This window comes from Neophocaena asiaeorientalis, unplaced genomic scaffold, assembly GCF_003031525.2.
Source record: "Neophocaena asiaeorientalis asiaeorientalis breed wild unplaced genomic scaffold, Neophocaena_asiaeorientalis_V1.1 scaffold379, whole genome shotgun sequence".
Classification (NCBI taxonomy): domain Eukaryota; kingdom Metazoa; phylum Chordata; class Mammalia; order Artiodactyla; family Phocoenidae; genus Neophocaena; species Neophocaena asiaeorientalis.
In genome coordinates this window covers 2,247,125-2,259,839 of record NW_020172145.1, presented here as the reverse complement: position 1 = coordinate 2,259,839, position 12,715 = coordinate 2,247,125, and positions in this window count along the sequence as shown.

Sequence of the window (12,715 nt, the reverse complement as noted above, 5' to 3'; positions counted from 1 at the left end):
TGGTTCGATTTTTTTTTTTTTTTTTTTTTTGCGGTACGCGGGCCTCTCACCGTTGTGGCCTCTCCCGTTGCAGAACACAGGCTCCGGACGTGCAGGCTCAGCGGCCATGGCTCACGGGCGCAGCTCCGCGGCATGTGCGATCTTCCTGGACCAGGGCACGAACCCGTGTCCCCTGCATCGGCAGGCGGACTCTCAACCACTGCACCACCAGGGAAGCCCTGGTGATAGTTTTTATTATCACATTTTTACAGATTACGAAATGCAGGTCAATCAGGAAAATCACTGTCTTGAAACAGTGAACTCATTGTTATTCCACTGTAGTTTGGTTCCATGTGACCATCTGCCAAGAGCTTAACTTCTCTGAACTTTAGTTTCATTGTTCACTAAGTGATGATTTTATGTTTGCTGCCCTCTTCAGAGGGTTATTTGCAAGGCTTAAATAAAATGACTTAAAGCAAATCCATTCTTTGTACTCTGGTCATGAATATCTTTATCAGCATCACTATCAAATTTTGGTGACTTTCTATTGCCACTCAGATCCCTGGCTTTTCACAAGACTTTTCTCAAGACATCCCGACACCATTGTCAGTTTCTTCCTTTAGAATTCCTATGTAGGTTTTTGTTCTGACTACTGACTTGTCATTAGAAAAAGAATTTGAAGATAAAGCTGTTTTTAATGACATTCTTCTTTTCAGATGGTGAAAGAAGATTGGTTTCCTAATGATTTCATTGAATTTATACCTGAAGGGTATTAATAGAAATATTGTGAACATTTATTTTTATTGAATAGTTAAAGGGATTGAACCATGAAAGAAATTTATAGCTCTTAGTATTAATCATATTCGTGTTGACCACTGTGCCTTTTTTTCTCCCTTGCTGTCTGCTGTTTTTCTAACAAAATCTAGCTGTCCCTCTTTTCCCCTGTAACAATAGCTTTTTTTTTTTTTTTTTTTTTTTTTTAAGTACTTCAGGTTGACCTTTATTTCAGCAGGCTTTCTAACTAGAGACAAAGATTTCAATTTTGGCAAACATCTGAATTGTAAGGTAATCAGAAAGCTTAACAATAAGAAGTAACTTTCAAAGATGTTAAAACAACAATGCAGATTAAAAAGAACTCACACATTATAATTAACTCCTTTTTGCCTCCAGAACATATAGTCCTTAGCCAACTTGATTTAGATACAGCTGCTGATTGCTTTTTACCAAATGAAAGTGAATAGACCTCTCACTATGCATATTTTGACCCCCATCATCATGCATATGAATATATTAAGAATTTAAGTATTTTCAGTTATTAAACAAATATAAAAAAGGAGTTCAAGTGTTTGTATCCATCAAGGTTTATCATATTGTATTATTTAACTTTTATGTTGCTTCTTTCCTACTGTCCCAATCAAAATCTTTTTCTATTATCTTAACTATACGAAAGCCGCAAAATAAAATAAGAAAAAAAAAAAATAGGTCATATAACAGAGTACTTCACCAAGAGCCCTTTTTAGCACAGAATGTTTTGACAGTTCCGTTTTTGAGATTACCAGTAAGGATAAAAGGGGTGGGCATACTGTTATCATATTTGAATGTCCTCATAATTGTAAAACTATTGGGACATTTGAAAAATTATCATGTTTAACGTGTCAATCCCTTTCTTCATGTCAGTTGCTGAAAAGGTCTAGGAATTTGTAGGTCGTAATACATCGTCTTTTGTATTTTTTTTTTTTTTTGTATTTAATCTTAGAAAAAAAGATATTTTTAAAACAAAAACTAAAAACCAGTGTTAGGGAGGGGGACATTTACCCCTCTACACTTACTGAATTCTTATGACTGGACTAATGATAATACTTAACACAAGACACGTTAACAGGAGAAAACAAACAAATTTTAATTCATGCACAGAGATAGGTCTCATAAAAATGGGACCTAAGAAGTGGCCAAATCAGGCAGCTTTTATACCTTTTAGACAAACAATAAATTTGTGAGGAATTGACAGGACAAAGAAATTTAGGATTCAGATGCTTAATTAGTGAAGAATCTAAACAGAGTTTGGGCTTGGGGTAGTAAATTAAAGAAGTAACAAGGTTTGTTCATATAAGATTCTAGGCTTGAATTCCTTGTCTCCAGTTTTAAGAGTATCCTTCTACCTCCAGATGCAGGGAATGTACCTTTCATATGAGAGATTTATTTCCTGCTTTCAGGGAGACAGAGAGGAGGGTCAGAGTGTCCCTCTTGCACTGGCCATTCCTTAAGCAACTTTAATTCAAAATAATCAATAATGCCATTGAGGCACATTTTGGGGTGGCCAGCCCTGCACCCCAACACCAGTATTGATGAGTATCATTCTCTTGGATTTTTGACAGTTTCTCTTAAAGAAAGATCATTATAAAGCAATGGTATAATTCTGTAGCAAAATCAAAACCAGTATCAAACCTCAGATCTCAGAAAACAGAGAACATTCCAGTTCAAATGGACCTCATTGTTATCATGATGAATTTATTCAGCAGACAATAGCTCCATTACCGAAGCAATCTGAACTAATCTGAAATTGAATCACCTCTTGCACAAACATTGGGGAAATTGACGCAATTTTAGATTAAAACATATAAATATCATGCTGTAAACTTTAAATTGAATTCAAAATAAATTGAACTCTTTATTGTCTTCCTTTTCTTGTTTTACCTTGTTTATTCCTTTGTTGCAAAGAGCAAGTTACAGGAAGGTTTTTTTTGTTTGTTTGTTTTTTAATGTGTGAAAGTGTATACTGGAATACCAAATACAAATATCTAGAATAAAAGCTATATGATTTTTTAAACAATTGAAATTATTTCCTTCTCCTTTAATACAGAAAGTTTCATTTTTATCATACTCAGCATGAAATTGTTTACAGCTTGTGACAGAATGGAAGAGACATAAGCCCTTGACGTCAAAGTTATTAGTCAATATGTCAGTCAAAGTCAATTAAAGAAGATGCACAAAAGTAGGCATTTGTCTGATGGACCCTCCTAGCTCACATTAGTCATTTAGAGGCTCTTTCTGAGAGACTCATTAGTTTGTCTATTGTGAATGACTGCCCATATCTGGGCATACTGCCTTTAGGTTCTATTTTGCTGAAGGATAGCGTTCTCTTGAAAGACAGCCATGTTGATCAGCATAAAGCAATGTAATAGGAGTTGAGAGTCATGTGTGGGACAAAAATGATTCAAAGAGAAACAAAACATGTTTCAGTAACCGAATTCAGCTACTTATTAAAAGAGTTGGCATCTTCAGAGAGCTAAATGTATTTTTCTCCCCAAACCTTCATGAAACGGAGCAGGGCCCTATGGTCCTTGCCCCCCATACCTCAGCCTGCCTTTGTGGAAAAACTTTAGCCAAAATATAAGTTTAATCTTTCTCTCTAAGTGAGAAAACACAGAAGCAAAGAAAAGCAAACAGGACAAAACAACAAGAGTTTAGTCAGTAAGCAAAGTCAAGGACCTTTAGTTCCTTCTCAAGGGCTCTAGACAATATTCGGAGCCATACCCTGTGAGCTGTCTTGTAGATACCGAAACCCCCGCCAGGTGGAAGAAGGTAACTACACGATGACCAGACTGTAGCCATGACATAAACCGCCACCATTCCGAGAATTGGCCTCAAGGAAATGGGAACAAACCTACCCAGGAACTGAAGATTAATTGTACTTAAAACAATCAAGATGATGCTATCAGACCACCTGCAGGACCAACTTGACAAGAGGACTGTCAGAGCTGACTGTGCTGTTTCTGCATGTAGCCCCTCCCTCCGTCTGTAAGTCTGTAAAAGCTCTTGCCCCCTTTGTCAGTGTAGGGGAGTCGGCCTTTGGACAGGAGTCCAGCCCGCCCCACCCCCTCTCAGTGGCAGGCATCCAAAATAAAGCAAACTTTCCTTTCCACCAACCTTGCCTCTTTATTGGCTTTCGTTTTTTAACATCTCTATTGGAGTCTAATTGCTTTACAGTGGTGTGTTAGTTTCTGCTGTATAACAAAGTGAACCAGCTATACGTATACATATATCCCCATATTTCCTCCCTCTTGCGTCTCCCTCCCACTCTCCCTATCCCACCCTTCTAGGTGGTCACAAAGCACCGAGCTGATCTCCCTGTGCTATGCGGCTGCTTCCCACTAGCTATCTATTTTACATTTGGTAGTGTATATATGTCCATGCCACTCTCTCACTTCGTCCCAGCTTACCCTTCCCCCTCCCCGTGTCCTCAAGTCCATTCTCTACATCTGCGTCTTTATTCCTGTCCTGCCCCTAGGTTCTTCAGGACCATTTTTTTTTTTTAGATTCCATATATATGTGTTAGCATGCGGCATTTGCTTTTCTCTTTCTGACTTACTTCACTGGCGAGCAGCAGGGATATCAACTTTCGGTTACATTCACATTGGCCAGTAAGAACTGTCACACTCCTGTCAGTCCTCCCCTTCTCTTCCCCCACAAAATATTTCTACATCCTCATAACATCAGTGGTGCCCGCCTGTAGACCTACTCTATATCCCCATCAGACTTCTGTCCATGTAGCATACACTGTATTGTCTTCTGCTGTCATCTTGCTGATGTCTGCAAGCAGAGGAATAAATTCGTTGACACCAAGAAATATGTTTAGAGATGGCTAGTGATGGGTTCATAAAGAGTTCTTGTGCAATTGGTGGATGAGGCTAGAGACTCAGGTTTAAAGAGAGCTTTTGAAACCTTGCAAAGGCATTTGGGCTTAAACTGAGGGCTTTGGGGGAACTCTGTGAAGCAGGGGAGTGGCATTTGGGAATTATTTTTTTAGAAAGACCCCTCTGGCAGTAATATGGGGAATAGTTTGGAAAGAGGTAACTAAAGGCAAATAAACTGTGTAGGAGAAAGTTGTAATTATGTATGTGAGAAGTAGTTAGGGTCTAAAGTAAAGCAATAGCAATGGAGAGTAATGGAGAGTAAATAATATTGTTGAGAAGTATCTGGGTGGTACATTTATAAAGTTTTGTTAACAAGATGTTGGGCAGGCCGGTGAGGTAGGGAAAGAGAGATGGATCCCTGGTTCTTGATTTAGTTTAGAGAACACTCTAGGAGGAAACACTATAGGCTTAGTTAGAGAAAGGTTAAGTTGGGGGAGGAGTTTGTTAGACAACTAGAGGAAATATTCTGGAACTCTGGAAGTTCTGAATAGAGGTAAAGATTTGAAAGTACCCATGTCATTGGATTTCTCTGAGTATGAAGTGTGATAATGTCTCTAACATGCTTAGCACGGTGTCTTAAATACAGTTAAGTGCTCACTCAGTGGGATCTGTTGTTCCTGGTGATGAAATGAAAAATGTGAATATTTTGATTGGTCTAGGATGGACGTTTGTCTGCAGTACTGAATCAGATGGATGAGGGCTATAGAGAGAAAGAGTGGAGGCTATAGGAAGGGATGATTAAAATGATGGGTTCTGGGAACTATGCTACATCATAAATTAAAGGAAAAATGGCTTCTAGACTGCCAGAAAAAGGAATGGGTGTTCATAAATACATCTTGAATATGATACATTCTTGCTTCATGAAAATCTATCACAGTGCCAGGTCCTCCTCCAGCCTTTTCTTTTCTTAAGCACCTATTTGGTTTATATCGGCCTCATTTGTCAGCACTGCCTCAACATAAAAACCTTTTGTATTTGACATCACTGAGCAATGGTATACTTGGTAATCAGTTATATTCCAGCCCTATGTTTCCTCAACCTAACCTTGGGGCCAAACAATTAGCAAGTGATTTTATACTGTGCCATGCCTCTGACAGGAGTCTTCATTTTCCTTCACTTTAGCCTATGAACTGTGTGACCACTGACAAAACACTAGGCTGTTAGGCACAGTCGTGTAAAGTGCAGCCCCAGACCACAGCAGCACACCTTTATTGGAAAGAAGTCAGGCCAGCTGGTGTCTTCTTGCGTTGCAAATTTGTGTGATGGCGATGAGAAACTCAGTAGCAGACAAAATGGATTGTACCTGCCCAGATGGAGTCAGAAATGCTCATGGAGGTGTTGTAAAACAAGCTTCTAAACAGCAGAGACACTGAGCTGTGTGCAGGGAAATGAAAGAGAGCTGCAAATTAAGCATGGCACAGTTATTCACTGTTTCATATTAGCGTCTCTGACTCCTATAAATGCTGTTTAAGGTTTTCCGATGCTCAGAACTGTCACTTAATCTGGAATGGTGTCCTTACATATTTGCGTCGTTTTGAAAACTTACTGAAAAGGATCTGACATCCATACCGTAGTGTATGTGTCTGGGGACATGGTGGCAGTTTATTAGCCACTGCAAGTTTAATCTAAATCACCACATATCTAATTTATCACGCAAAATGAAATTCCAGGAGTTTTCTTCCTCCTCAGTGTTACTAAACAACCTGAGTTCTGCCAGAAGAGGGAATGGCTCATGTGGAAAATATTTAATTGCCTGCATTCATAGGACTGGAGTGTTCTGAATGTAAAACAACATATAATGAAAAGCAGTGGAGTAATATTGCCAAGAAACCTCTTCTCACAGGTGATTTTCTAATCCCCAGAGACTCTCTGAAAGCACACGGGGCTAGTGGTCAGAGGCAGTGAGGCCTGGTCTTAAGTCTGCCATTAGTTAACCACATGAACTTAAACTCTCTCCCTTCTTCCAATCTTCTCTCTCCTGTCCTCTTCCCTTCTTTCCTTCCCCCTTCCTCCCATCTTCACTCCCTCCCTCCTTCCCTTCCTCCCTTCCTCAGTCATGTCCAAAGTATCTGCTATATACTAACCTCATGTTAGCCACTGAGATACAAAGATAAAAGATACCTCTGCCTTGAAAGAGTATTGGGGAAGATTGGGTGGGCGTCTGATCCTATGACTCATGTCCCTTGCACTTCTGATATTCCATGATTTTCTCCTGTTCAAAATCTTACCATACAGTCAATGTCATTCTTTTATTTGATTACTTGGAGAAAATGAATCTTGAATCAGGGTCGCATAGCTGGCTTGCAAGAGGCATTAGAATATTCCATAAATATTTACTGAGCAGTAAGTGCTGTGTGCCAAGCGTTGTACGGGGTGGGGATCATCACAGAAATAAGCACTAAGTGAAATTAGAGCACAGAGGACCAGCCATTCTCTTAGGAACTCGAGTGAGGGTTTCAGGAGAGTTGAGGTCTAAGTCCACTTCTGAAAGATGAGTAGGAGTCAGGCAGACTCAAGAGCTGGCAGGCTGGAGAAGGAGTAGCTCTGGTGCATCAGTGGTAAGCGCAGGACCTTCAAAGCAGAGAAGAGCTGTTGGGAGTGCAGACTGTGTTTGTCTTATGCCTGCACCACAGAATGAACAGAGGCAGCGCAGGGATGGATGACCTCGATGTTGATGTAGAGAAGAAGTCATGAGGAGCCATTCAAAGGAGTTTGGGCTTTATCTTGAGGACACGGAAGGATTTTAAGCAGATCTTGCGTGATCTGATTTGCATTTAGAATAATAATTAATTTTAAGAAACCTATCTTATGAGAATGGCATTAAGGGAATGGGGTGGAGATCAGACATTTATAAATTAGTTCCTTCTCAGCAAGATAACCTTATGATTTAGGTATGGATCTTAGTCTCAATCTCAAGAATGCTAAAATTTACTTTTCGTAGCTCACATAATTTGTATTCTGAACTTGTATTTCCACAGGCTGGAAAAAGATTAACTTAAGTCATTGGTAGAATGTGAATCCTTCCTCGGCTCTGCAGGTTACACTACGACGCCCAGGTTTCCACTGCACCATGCTGTCACAGGGGAAAGAAACGTGGCAGATGGCCGTTCGTTTATGCAGATACTGAAATATCCATAGTTTCTTCTGCCTAGTTCCTGCAGTTTTCAGCAGTCGGACTTGGGGACTGAGGCTGTTTGCTGAGGCCTTGTGTTGAGGGCCTCTGGTGGGTCCTTGGCCATTTTGGGTAGCTGCCCACCTGATGACTCTGTGGGTACCTGTGCTCAGGATCTGGAGTCCTCTTACCATACCTCTCCTCTCTTCAGCCAGCCCGGTTGAAACACTTAAGCCTGAGGTTAACAACTTTTTCTTCCTTGCTTTTATGATACTCTTTTATCCTTTCTACATTCAGCAAACACTTTTAAGTCTCTTAAGTATTCAAGCTTTTGAAAAGCAAAAGCCAGAAAGAACCGAACTCTTCTTGGGCTTTCCCATGTGGCAGGTACATCCCCGAGTCAGTGAGGCGCAGAGAAGACAACCCACCTGAATTGGTCTAAAAGTAAGGGAAACACAGGCCGAAGAACACAAAACAAACCAAATCTCTCAAAAATCACGTAGCTTCACCTGCTTTGTACACTGTTTTCTCTCTTGCTTTCTAAACTGCTTCCACTGAATGTCTCAGTTTACAAACAGTCTTTGCTTTCAATGATCTTACTTAATGAGTTTTTCCTTCCTGGAGTCCTCAGTGCTGGCCTATTCATATTTGCTGATTCAGTTTTTTGATCTTCTCCCCACACCACAGGCTACCTCCTAGAACCAGTCCCCAGTATTACAGAAGCTCACTCGAGGATAGCATGCATACAGGGCTGGTTGCACTGCCTAGAATTCACTGCACACCAAGGCGATTCTTAGTTTCTTCATCGTGAAGTGAGGGGATTTCAGTATGTCATAGCAAAAGTGCTCTCTGGTTTGAAAAATATTAGGATTCTAGGACTCTCTTCTTAATGATTTCCCCACTGCCATGGAAACCCTATTCCCCTACCTACTCTGTTTTTCACGTCTGGGCCAGCGCAAAAATCTAGGGAATGTAAGTTTGCACTCTCACACCTTTGTTTAACAGTGAGATAGATGTACTCAGTGTCTGAGTGAGGGCTTGCATGGGAGTCTCTAAATCTGTGTGGTGGGAAGTTCTATGGCATTTTTTGCTGCTATAGTTCAACTACTTTATGAACCAAACAGGCCTTTGCAACCGACCTAAAACTTAGGTACGACATGGTTTTTCTATGGAGAGATGTGTCTGTGTTCTGAATAATCACACTACACATTCCTTACTCAAGTCCAGAACTGCTTATACTTAAGATTCCCTGAACAGCTCTGCAGATTTAATGATGAGCCTACCTGTGTTTCCTGCCAGAAATAAGAAGCAGATTATTTTTGCCATTACTGAAAATGTTTTCTTCCTTTTCCATTTTCAGTAGAATGTCCAATAAGTCAATCTGCTTTACAATTTAATGTGGAGTGTTACTTTTTGAGAGCAAGATAAAAAGATCCACCCTTTGATTTGGTGATCTCATTTCTAAAAAAAAATCTATCCTGGGCTTCCCTGGTGATGCATTGGTTAAAAATCTGCCTGCCAATGCAGGGGACACGGGTTCAAGCCCTGGTCTGGCAAGAGCCCTCATGCTGCGGAACAACTAAGCCTGTGCACCACAACTACTGAGCCTGCGCTCTAGAGCCTGTGAGCCACAACTACTGAGCCCGCATGCCACAACTACTGAAGCCCACACGCCTAGAGCCCGTGCTCCGCAACAAGAGAAGCCACCGCAATGAGAAGCCCGTGCACCACAACGAAGAGTGGCCCCTGCTCGCCGCCACCAGAGAAAAGCCAGCGCACAGCAACAAAGACCCAATGCAGCCAAAAAGTAAATTAATAAAATAAATTTATATATTAAAGAAATCTATCCTAAGAAAATAATCCCAATGTAGAGAAAGCTATATTTATCAAGATGTTTACCAAAACACCAAAGAAAGGACTATAATTTAGTTAATTATTTCCTAAAATAGGACAATAGGGTGATGGTAAAGTATAGCCCTTAATGAAATTGTATGAAATTATAAAAATGATACTTTAGAAGACAGTGATGTTATGCAAGGTCTGAAGTTATATTCATATGATACAGTTAAATTTTAATTTTAAAAAGACTGAACGGGGCTTCCCTGGTGGCGCAGTGGTTGAGAGTCTGCCTGTCGATGCAGGGGGCGCGGGTTTGTGCCCTGGTCCAGGCGGATCCCACGTGTCGCAGGGCGGCTGGGCCCGTGGGCCATGGCCACTGAGCCTGTGCGTCCGGAACCTGTGCTCCGCAGCGGGAGAGGCCGCAGCAGTGAGAGGCCCGCGTACCGCAGAAAAATAATAATAATAAAAAAATATAAATAAAAAAATATAAAGACTGGATGGACATACTTCAAAAAAACTAAGTTACTTTATGATAATGGGATTATTAGTGTTTTCCCTCTACTTTCTAAATATTTCAGTATTGCATTTATAATTAAATATAAATAAATAAATGTTAAACATATTATAACCAACTAATATTCACAAGATATAGAAATAACTGAGGCAAATTCACTACCTAGGGAGCAGTAGAAGCAGTTTGTGGATTACCACATATAGAGAAGTATCACAAAAATGTTCAATCCTCTTGTGATGTGAGTGTTTCTGTCATTAATGTAAACTAGTGAATCAATAAACATAAGTTAATAAGTCACTAATGCTGTGGTTTTATAAGTTTTGTTATTGGTCTAAAAAAGTAGATGATTATAACAAATACATTAGTTGTAATAAGATTTAGTACTAATCATTACTAATAGTAATACTATTATTATTACTATTATTTACAACTGAATAGGTATATTTTTCGTTTAGACAAATAATATTAATAACAATTTAAAATCAGAAACAGTTATAACAGAATTTATTCAGTGAGTATATTACCTTTTCTTGTATATATGAGGGTGTTTATGGGTATGTGTTCCCTTAGAGATGTCTTGTAAGAATTAGTCATATAAAAAAAAAAAAGAATTAGTCATATGTAAGGGCTTTGATATAATAAGGCTTCAATGAAGTCTTGTAAGATAGCCAATACTTTTTTTGAAGTCTTGTAAGATAGCCAATACTTTTTTTGAAGTCTTGTAAGATAGCCAATACTTTTTTTGAAGTCTTGTAAGATAGCCAATACTTTTTTTGAAGTCTTGTAAGATAGCCAATACTTTTTTTGAAGTCTTGTAAGATAGCCAATACTTTTTTTGAAGTCTTGTAAGATAGCCAATACTTTTTTTTGAAGTCTTGTAAGATAGCCAATACTTTTTTTGAAGTCAGAAATTTAACATACATTTACTCAAATTACAGTTCTGTGGCTTATGAGCTGAGAAATCTTGGATAAGTCACTGAATCTGTATGAGCCTCAAGTTCCTGCAAAATTGGAGTGAGGAGCCCTTACTTCATGTTGCAAGGACTGGGTGAGATAATTACTAACCCTTGGCACAAAGTAGATATTTATTAATTATTAACTTATTTCTTGAAAAGACAACAGAGCATGTTGGTGAAGAGCACAGATGCTAGAGCTGGACTGCTTGGCTCTGAAACCCAGCTCTGTCACTTATGAGCTACGTGGCTTTAGGCAAATGACTTAACATCAGTGTACCTCAGTTTCCTCATCTGTAAAATGGGGATGATAATAATAAGAGCACTGGCCTGACAGAGTTGTTAAAATGAAATGAATAAGCACGTATAAATCCCCCATGGCAGCTTCTAGTGCTAAGCAAGTACTCAACAGGTATTCTTTTTAATATTTCATAGATGAGATGGAGTAAAGGGAGCTGATATTCATCAAGTATATCACACATGAACTATTGTCTTAAACCTGCTATTTATGTTATTTCTTATAATCCTCACAGCAATCTTGAGGGGTAAGGCTTCTTTATTTTTCAGACCAGGAAACAGATTCAGAGAACCAAAATCTCTCCAGTACACTAATGCACCAGTCTCAATTGTTTAAATCCTTCTCTCTCCTTTTCTCTTGTTAGATTGGTTCTCCTCCTAGAGAGTAGATATTGTATGGGTTAATTGATTTACTGTGTTTTCTCAGCCTGTTTCGTGAGAATTTCTAGATTTAGTTGGGAAACTCTTTGGTCTTGTGCCCTTCTCTAATTTGGGTTTGCGACGCCCAAATGCCTGAAAGCCCACAGAGAGGGCATGGAAAGAAAGGGTAATAATGTGTTCGTGACGAAGCAAATCTCTCTAGAGCATCTCCACCTGCTCAAAATAATTTGTGCAGGTACAGTGCTGTGATGAAGATATAATGCAAGCCAAAAAGACATAATCTTTAAGATATTAAAAAAACTAAACAGAATATAAATATAGATATACATGTTGTGATATTTGCTGTAAGAAGGAAAAACAGGGACGAGAGAAAAAAAATCTGTGCAGTTGGAGAGCAGTGCAATCTGGACAGGCAGTGATGGAAGGCTTCTCAGTGGAAGTGACGCTTAAACTGAAACCCGACTGATGAAGAGAGAACAGCCCTGAGAAAATGGGCAGGGAGTGTTAAGTGAAAGAGGTATCTCTGTTGCCTGGAAAATTAGAATGACAGAGAAATACAGTTGACTGTAGTTACATTTTGGCTGAGCTTAGAGCAGGTGGAAATTGCACGTGTTCTAAATTACTCTTAGAAATCGGTCAAGTAGCCCATGAAGTAAAATACCATGTATATAGTTATGCACAGTAATTCTTATGCATATTAAGAATAGAGGGGCTTCCCTGGTGGCGCAGTGGTTGGGAGTCCGCCTGCCGATGCAGGGGACGCGGGTTCATGCCCCTGTCCGGGAAGATCCCACATGCCGCGGAGCGGCTGGGCCCGTGAGCCATGGCTGCTGAGCCTGCGCGTCCGGAGCCTGTGCTCCGCAGTAGGAGAGGCCACAGCGGTGAGGGGCCCGCGTACCGGAAAAAAAAAAAAAAAAAAAAAAAAAAAAAAAAAAAAAAAACATGT